A 9,392-nucleotide genomic window follows, 5' to 3' on the forward strand; every position below is an offset into this window, starting at 1 on the left:
AATATTGGTTTCAGGAGTAGAATTCAGTGACTCGTCACCCAGTGCTCATCATAACAAGTGCCCTGCTGATACCCACCACTCATCAACCCTCAGGCGGTTCTCCATTTTTAAAAGTATTTTATGTTTTGTTTCCATCTCTCTTTGTTTTTCATCCCACCCCCTCCCATATGTTTACCTGTTTTGTTCCTTATAGTCCCCCATATGAGTGAAATCATATGGCATTTGTCTTCTCTGACTAACCTATTTTGCTTAGCACAAAACAATCTAGCTCCATCCACGTTGTTACAAATAGTAAGATTTCAATTTTTCATGGCTGAGTAATATTTTATTGTACAGATATACCATATGTTCTTTATCCATTCATCAGTCTATGGACGTTTGGGCTCTTTCCATAGTTTGGCAATTGTTGGTAATGTTGCTATGAACATCAGGGTGCATGTACCCTTTTGGATCTAAATTTCTGTACCCTTTGGGTAAATACCCAGTAGTGCAACTACTGGATCATAGGGCAGATCTTTTTTTAACTTTTTGAGGATCCTCCATACTGTCCTCCAGAGTGGCTGAACCAGTTTGCATTTCCACTAATAGTGCAAGAGGATTCCCCTTTCTTAAGGGGGAAGTTTGATAAGTTCTTTATAGATTTTGGATTTTTGTCCAATATATCATTTGCAAATATCTTCTCTCTCATTCTGTATACTACTTTTTAGTTTTGTTGATTGTCTCCTTCTCTCTGCAGAAGCTTTTTATCTTGATTAAGTCCCAATAGGTCATTTTGCTTTTGTTTCCCTTGCCTCCAGCAAGGTGTCTAGTAAGAAGTTGTGATGGCTGAGGTCAAAGAGGTTGCTGCCTATGTTCTATTTTAGAATTTTGATGGTCTCCTGTCTTCAATTTAGTAATTTAGTTTTTTTATTCTTTTTGAGTTATTTCTTTGTATAGTGTAAGAAAGTGGTCCAGCTTCATTTTTCTGCATGTTGCTGCTCAGTTTTCCCAGTACCATTTATTGAAGAGATTATCTTTTTTCCATTGGATAGTCTTTTCTGCTATGTTGACTATTAGCTGACTGTATAGTTGTAGGTCCATTTCTGGGATTTCTATTCTGTTCCATTGATCTATTTGTCTGTTTTTGTGCCAATACTATATTGTCTTAATAATGACAGCTTTGTAATAAAACTCATAGTCTGGAATCATGGTGCCTCCAGCTTTTCTTCTCTTTTTTAGTATTGCTATGGTTATTTGGGTTTTTTGTGGTTCCATACAGATTTTAGAATTGTTTTTTCTATCTCTGTGAAAAATGCTCATGTAATTTGATGGAGATTGCATTAAGTGTATAGATGGTTATGGGTAGTATCAACATTTTAACAATATTTGTTCTGCCAATCCATAAGCATGGAATATTTTTCCATTTCTTTGTATCCTCATCAGTTTCCTTCATAAGCATTCTATAGTTTTCAGTGTACAAATCTTTTACCTCCCTGGTTAGGTTTATTCCTATGTATCTTATGGGTTTTGGTATGATTGTAAATGGGATTTATTCCTTGAATTCTTTTTCTGCCACTTCATTATTGGTGTACAGAAATGCAGCAGATTTCTGTACATTGATTTTATATCCTCCAACTTTGCTGAATTTGTGTATTGGTTCTAGCAATTTTTTGGTGAGTTTTTAACAAGACAATTTTGCATTTTGTCAAATGCTTTTTCTGCATATATTGAGAGGATCACGTGGTTCTTATCCTTTCTTTTATTAATGTGGTGTATCACATTGATAGATTTGCAAATATTGAACCACCTCTGCAGCCCAGGAATAATTCCCACTTGAACGTGGTAAGTAATTCTTTTATTGTACTGTCAGATTCAATTTGCTAGTATTTTGTTGAGAATTGTTGCATCCATGTTCATCAGGGATATTGGCCTGTAATTCTCCTTTTTGTTGGGGTCTTTGTCTGGTTTCGGAATCAAGGTATCTAGGGGCTCTCATTCACGGCCATAAGGGCCACTTCTTCCTTCACGACTCTGATGGAGGTTGTTGTCCTCCTCTGCTAGGCCTGCACATGATGTGGAGACTAAATGCCCAGTTCCTATTGTCAAGTTGTGATGTGGAATCACAGCTGCAGTGATATATGTTTTTATCAGCACTTGGTTAGTTGTAAATAAAGTACACACTATATAACAGTATATACTGTTTTGTATAAGATATATTTTAAAAACACAGTGACTAGCTGGCATTTTTTATCATAATGGTCATAGATGGGAAAACTTGAAATATGAGCAAAGTTCAACTTCAAAATAACTACAAAAGAGCTTTCTGGCAAAAGTAACAGCACTCTCACGGTCTTGACCTGTGATAACCTCAGAGTATTCAAGAAAGAGCAAGATGGCTGGGGAAGAGTAGAAAATAAGAATGGTAAAAAATAATGTCCGAGCGGGGGGTGTTAGGCTATAGTAAGGATCCCAGCTTTATAAACTTGAATTATTTTCTATCTGTTAAGAAAAACCTTTCCTTTCTTCTAATAACAGAACCCTCCTTTCCTATGGAGATACCTGTCTCTCTAGGTTAAAATTTTTTTTATGTCTTTTACCGATTTTTGAGAGACAGAGAGAGACAGCGCGAGCAGGGGAGGGTCAGAGAGAGAGGGAGACACAGAATCTGAAGCAGGCTCCAGACTCTGAGCTAGCTGTCAGCACAGAGTCTGACGCGGGGCTCAAACCCACGAACTGTGAGATAATGACCTGAGCCGAAGCCGGCCGCTTAACCGACTGAGCCACCCAGGCGCCCAATCTCTAGGTTAAAAGCATATACACATGACCCAGACCAGCACAACAATATATAATCCTCTAGCTCTAGTAAGTGGTGTACATAGACACATTCTCTAAACCAGGCCAAAGTCCCTATCTTGGGACTTCTCTTATGGAGTTGTTATGAGAAATAATCAGAGACATATAAACTTATGACATGAAAAGAGAGGAAGAGCTCAGATAATATTCAAGACTTATAATCTAACCATGTTGTATATCAGAGAGCCACAGGCAACTATATACACCAGCAACTAATATATATTGATTAAGTAGGTTTATTTGAATTTAGTTATTTGCAGCTGAAAATGTCTTTGTTAATTTTCCCAGGAATACTTACCCAGCGTAAAAGATTACCTTTACTCTTGCCTCAGTGTTTAGGTGGAATAATCCAGGAAGTACCCAGAATGTCCCCAAAATATAGTTCCAATACTGGAAGATCAGTTGGTACTGCTTCTGAACTTAACCTGATGACACTCCAGTCTACATTAAATACAGAGGGGATCCTTTCCCTTCAGGGTAATGCACATCCATGTGAAATAAATGTCAAAGTTGGTCTGGACTTTTAACGTTAGAATTCTTGGAAATGCATGTGTTTTACCTCACTAACATAGAACCTTTTCATATAAATCTGCTGCAAGGATGACTCCATTCTCATGTCAACTGCCACATGTTTGATTCTCAGTTGAACCTCCATTGCACTGCTCTTGCCTCTTACAACTCATAAATAGTACATCAAAATTCTTCCTTACCTTTCCTACAGCATGGACTTGATCATTAGTATCCCATGCATACCCTCATAAATGTTGATGGCATAAATAACACCAGTACAATATTGTCTTCTAAATTTATGTCTCCAGATCTGTCTTCTGTGCTAATGTATGGGAGTACGTATCCAGTAACTCACTCAATTTCTTTACCTAGATGCCTTAAACTTAGCTCAACACTCAACAGGTACCATAATCATAACACACATCATGCCATAAGCTCCTTCACTTCCTACATTTTATTGATTTTATTTTTTAAATAATTTTACTGTTTCAATCTTTTCAACCATCAACCTAGTCCAATTCTGATATTTTTACCTGGGTTTCTGAGGTGTTCTTCTAACTGCCCTCCATGAAATTACTTTTCCCCTTCCAATTGCCATTCCATCTTCCAAAAATAACAATAATTTAAAACTTAGTCTAATCATTCCAATCTCATGCCTGAAATCAACTAACTAGTAGAGTTTCATCTGTTTTCAAATAAATAGAACATGCTCTATGAGAGCCTACGCAATCCATCTCTTGCCTTCCAGTCTGTCCACATCTCAGATCACTCTTGCTTCCCATTAGTTCCTTTGAACACAGTCTCCCTACTGGCTACATTTCAGAAGTCTGCTTCATCTTTGCAGTTGTAAATTATGGCATCTAATTGTTGTTCTTCCTCTCTGCTTTCAATATCTGTGCTCATTCTTTTCCATTACAAGAACTGAGTGAATATTTTTGCTGGGTTTTATTTTTTATAGCAAGATATGATAAAGAATGTGTTTCATAAGTAGAAAAGGGCAGATTTGAGGCTTCAAACTTAGTCTTCAAGGTCTGATAATTATTCTTAGTGACAGGAAGATGTCAATAATTACACTTGCATTTAGCATCTTTACTAGGATGAGTAAGATAGAGCATGCTAGGCCTTTTCATGTAAAGCATTATGAAGAGTAAACAACTTGACAATTGCTGACATACACCACTAAATCTGTCCTGGCATAGAATTTTATTATTGTGTCCTAAAAATTTTCCAGATATGAGCCTATAAATCTTGCTGGGAGTCTTCTTGGTTCCTTTAAGAGATGAGGCAAGATTTAAAAGACTCTTCTAATATGTAAGATAATTTAGAGGGAAATCTGTGATAGAATTAAATGCAAGGAAAGATTGTCTTCAGGATTTACTAGGTTATAATAAGAAGCCTCTGGATACTGCTATAAAAAAAAAAAAAAACATGATTTTCCAGAAGTAACCTGGAAGAGAAAATGTCAGAGTTTTATTATAGACAAGGAAACGGATTGTTATTTTCTCCTCTCTCCATTCCTTGGAGACTAGACTACTGTCTCTACATCCTTTTTGCACAATTCACTTTTTCTACAGCGACTAGTTCAAATCTTACCTAGCCTTCTTTCTCCATAATTTTATTACATGAAAGAGTGAGGTTTAATACTTTAAATGCCACAGTAATTAAGACTAGAAAAATTCTCAACAAGAAATCGAATCCCTGTATTTGTGGGAAAAAATCTCTGGTAATGTTGCTATGCACAATGAAATTCCAAAGGCAGACTACTTAAAATTAAAGCAGAAATAATGATTCAAATCAATTCTTTAGTTTCACTCAATTTCTTAGGATTGATGTGTAATTAATTTCATTCTATGTGCAAAGGACGACCTATCTCAGTTCTAATGTTTTATATAATACCACCCTTATACAGTTTTCTTTGAACACATCAACTTGGAAAATAGACAGAAAGCATCCTAATATACTTTCTTTCTCAAAACACAGAACACTTTCTCTATATATACATATATCTTTCTTTGTTAAAAGTGAATGGATAGATACAACTAGGAAATTTAGAAGAAACAATGTATGGGTAATTTTCAAGAACAGAATAAGAATTCAAAAATTCTTATGGACTGTATATCCAGAGAGAGAGAGAGAGAGAGAGAGAGAGAGAGAGAGAGAGAGAGAGAGAGGAGGCAGAGTTGAGGAAAAGAGAAAAGAAAGAAAAAATAAAACAAAAAAGGAGGGACAGGAACAAGGGAGGAGGCAAAGAAGAAGAAGAAAGATGTTTCACATTCACATCGGTGGTTTCTGTGGTAATGATCAGTGATGATCCCTGATAATAGAAATTCTTTAATATCACATGTGTCACTAAATTTTATATGTGGATAAGACTGTTCTGCTCTTGGTCATGAATAAAGAGTATGAAAAGAAGAGAAAATGAATCCTGTTAGTGAGACAATAAAACAAATGTTTTACACTGTTTCTCTGAGTCTTTAAACATTTTTTAAAAATATCCTCTAAATGCAGATTCGACAAAAGTTCATCTTCAGAAACTGATGATTTCTTAATTTTTGTTTTACCATTGAGAATACCATATTGGAAATGCAATTCTTTTTTGGATATATTTTTACAGAAGGCTGAGATTTTAAGACCCTTCTTAGTAGTAACCTGGAAGAAGAAACGATACCAATGGACTTTCGCCAAACAGCCACATATCATTCCCCACTCCTGGACCCGGAAATAGTTTTTATAGCCTTGGAAAAACATCAGAAACATCTTCTCTTGGATTTAAAGGCAGTCTTCATGGTCATGTGAAAGAGGATTAGGAGAGCTGTGGGAAAAAGCAGGGCTGGAATGTGCTTCAAAAGCTGCCACTGTTACAGATGAGTCGTGGCTGGGGGTTAGTCAAGCTGAGGCAAGCCGAGGCTTTGTGCAGGCAGGGTTCAGCCTTGAAGGATTTGCAAAATAAAAAATAAATTAAATAAATCTGTTGTTATCACACAGACTTCAATGCAGGTTTAAAGAAAGAAAGAACGTTTTAAGTTCTCTGTGTCAGCTTCATTGGGGGAAAAATAGAAAAATGTGTATTTTTATAAGTGATTGTGGGTCCTCTATGAAAACAAAAAGTAATAATTACTTTAATGATAAATAACATTCATTGAGCTTTCTCTAGACAGCAAAACTTCAATTATCAGTCGCGGCAAGTGAAACAGCAGAAACGCTGATAAAAGTCTGGGTGGAAATTCCTTTATTTTTTATTTGAACTGTATGGGACAATTAACGTTGTGCCTTGAACAGAATTTTGGTAATAAAATGGCCATTTGTTTTTCCCCAGTGCATTCCAGGATTCCTTCCAGCAAAAGTAGGCAAGAGAGTCAGTCCCCTTACCATCACGGCTTTGATTCTCTCTCCGACCTCACCCCTCCCCCAACTGCCAGTCAGTCCTCCGTCAAAGGCATTTTGGGAACAGACGAAATGAAAAGCAGTATTTGCCTCTGAGACTTTTGATCTTCTAGTGCCATCTATTGCTGCTCCAATCTTTGACATTCATAGCCAATGTTTTAAAAGCCTAAGCAACTCGGGATTTTTGGGTTTTTGGGTTTTTTTTGGTCTTAAATGATTAATTAAAACCTTAAAAATCACAGAGCCTCTTGAATTCTCATTTCACATGGAGGGATTTTTAGCAATGCTTTTCTGCTAAATAAAATGAAAAGAACAATACTCATTCACGATCTTGGTTTATCGTGGAACTAAGGATAATCCCACTTCTGCTTTATTTTGTTTCTGAAAACCCTCCCTTTAAATCTGAGTTATCAAGATAATTATCTTGATTCTCTTATCTGAGAGAATCAATCTTTAAAATTAAAAATGATTTCATCAATATTGGCTCTTCTAAAAAATCTAAGAATATTGGTAAGGGAAAATATGGAAATTGTAGTTTCTTATTTTTCCATTAAAAATGAATTTTTATTCAATATTGCTTAAAACTTTGTTGCAAACAAATTCCTCTCTCCCATCCTGCCTATACCAGTTCCAGTAGCACCAGTATTTTGTTTATATAAACAAAGAAAAAAGTAGACTTGAACAACCATCTGATGCTCTTGATGGTCCAGGAGGTTATTCTTTTGGGCAAGACACCCTTCCCTACCTTGGTGTGATAGTATTTTCAGTTCTAAATTTTTAAGACCGTTTTTCCCTGCATAGACAAAGACTACTGATTTAAAAATCTAGGTTCTAAGAGTAAAATGTGGAAATTCATTTACTTTCTGGCTTGACCTGCTACTTAAACATTAAAATAAATGAACCTCCCATGTGGAATACATGTGTTCAAAAGATAGCTTGCTGAAGATGTAATTCTTGACTCTGACTCAACACTGTTTTGACATCATATTCCGATCGTGTCAAAACTGGCTGTGATCCTGACTGTTGATCAGCTGCAGAAATCAGAGGAATCCATGGCTACTCTAAAAATGACAAAAGAGGAAAAACAGATCCCTATTTTTAAAACTATTACTCTCCCATGGTCTAGATTTTTTGCTTGCCTGTTTTTTTTTTCTTTAAGTGGTGGCTGAAAGAAATGCACATAGGATTCCAACAAAGAACAGGTAGAGTGAATATAGACATGAACAAATTACTAGTCAAAATAATTTTAAATAATAATTAAGTATTTTTTAGGCATCTGATAGGTCAATTTGCCTGTGTGTGACACAGAGAGACAGGCGGACAGACACAGGGAAGGCATGTTCTTAGTATCCTCCCATTATATCATCCAAGCAATTAAAACTGCCTTGAAGTGCTATATATAGCAACCGTCCCCCAGTGCCTTTCTTTCTTCTAGTTTCCTTCAAATTGGTTAAGAGAAAGTACACATTCTTGCTCAGAATCTGATACTTAAAACCTGTTTCCCTAGCCCAAGGAATAAAATCATTAAAGAGAAACCGTGTATAGCTATGCCCTAGAGAAAGATGAACAAGATTAAGACCAAAAAGTGCCAATTGTTTAGAAGTAATGGCTATCTATTATGCTGCTGTGGTAGAGGCTAAATGCACATGGTTTTATTAAATAGCTCTGCAGAAAGAAATTAGTTAGAATATAAAGGGAAAACGAATGAGGTAGTGTTAATTGAGCAACAGTTTTATTACAGAACCAGAAGAGGGCACTCCTCTCTAACAAATGATAGCAAACTTCAAACAAATGACCTTTGGATGGAGGTTTCTTCAAAGAAATGAAAACAAGAGATGAGTTTCTAATGTATTATCATAAAAGAATTACCCAGCATATTTTAATGATAAACGATGAACTGAACATAACATCAGATAAAACCCAAAAATATATAATTACACTTGTATTACTTTTGTCCTAGCATAAGACAGGTTAAGATTAAGTTAATTTTTTTTTAACTATTGCCATCTTTTTCCATGGTTTATATTGAAATAAAGATATAGGAATTATGTAATTTCTTTGCATTTATTTGTTTTTATTATCTGATTAAAAGGAAAAGGAAAGGCATGACTAATTTCAAGAATTAGCTACCACAATATACAGTTTGACTAAAGATAGTTTCTGGGACATTCCCCAAGGAATTCTCCTTCTCTCTCTCTCTCTCTCTCTCTCTCTCTGTCTCTCTCTCTCTCTCTCTCTCTCTCTTGCTTTTTATCTCACGTCTCTCACTCTCTGTCATTCTTTTGTTTCCTCCCTAGGTAGATAGGTAGATAAATACATATGAGTAGATAGATGCATGCATGTATGTATAAATAAATGCATGTGCATGTATATAAATACACACACATGCTTATGTAATTGTATATATGCACACATTTATATACATACAGAAATATGTAATGTTCATACCCTTAACAGAAAACAAAATATTTAAAGTAAAGTAATAATATTATATTACAGAGTTTGTAATGTATGTAGAAATAAAATAGATGACAAACATAGAACAAAACATGGAAAGGAGAAATGGGAACATAGAACAACCACTTAAAATATAAGAAAGAGTACTTAGAAAATGTGTGCAGGGGAGGAACCAAGATGGCGGAGAGGAAGGGAGCGCTGTAAACTTC

This window comes from Suricata suricatta, chromosome 1 (genome assembly GCF_006229205.1).
Source record: "Suricata suricatta isolate VVHF042 chromosome 1, meerkat_22Aug2017_6uvM2_HiC, whole genome shotgun sequence".
NCBI classification, from domain to species: domain Eukaryota; kingdom Metazoa; phylum Chordata; class Mammalia; order Carnivora; family Herpestidae; genus Suricata; species Suricata suricatta.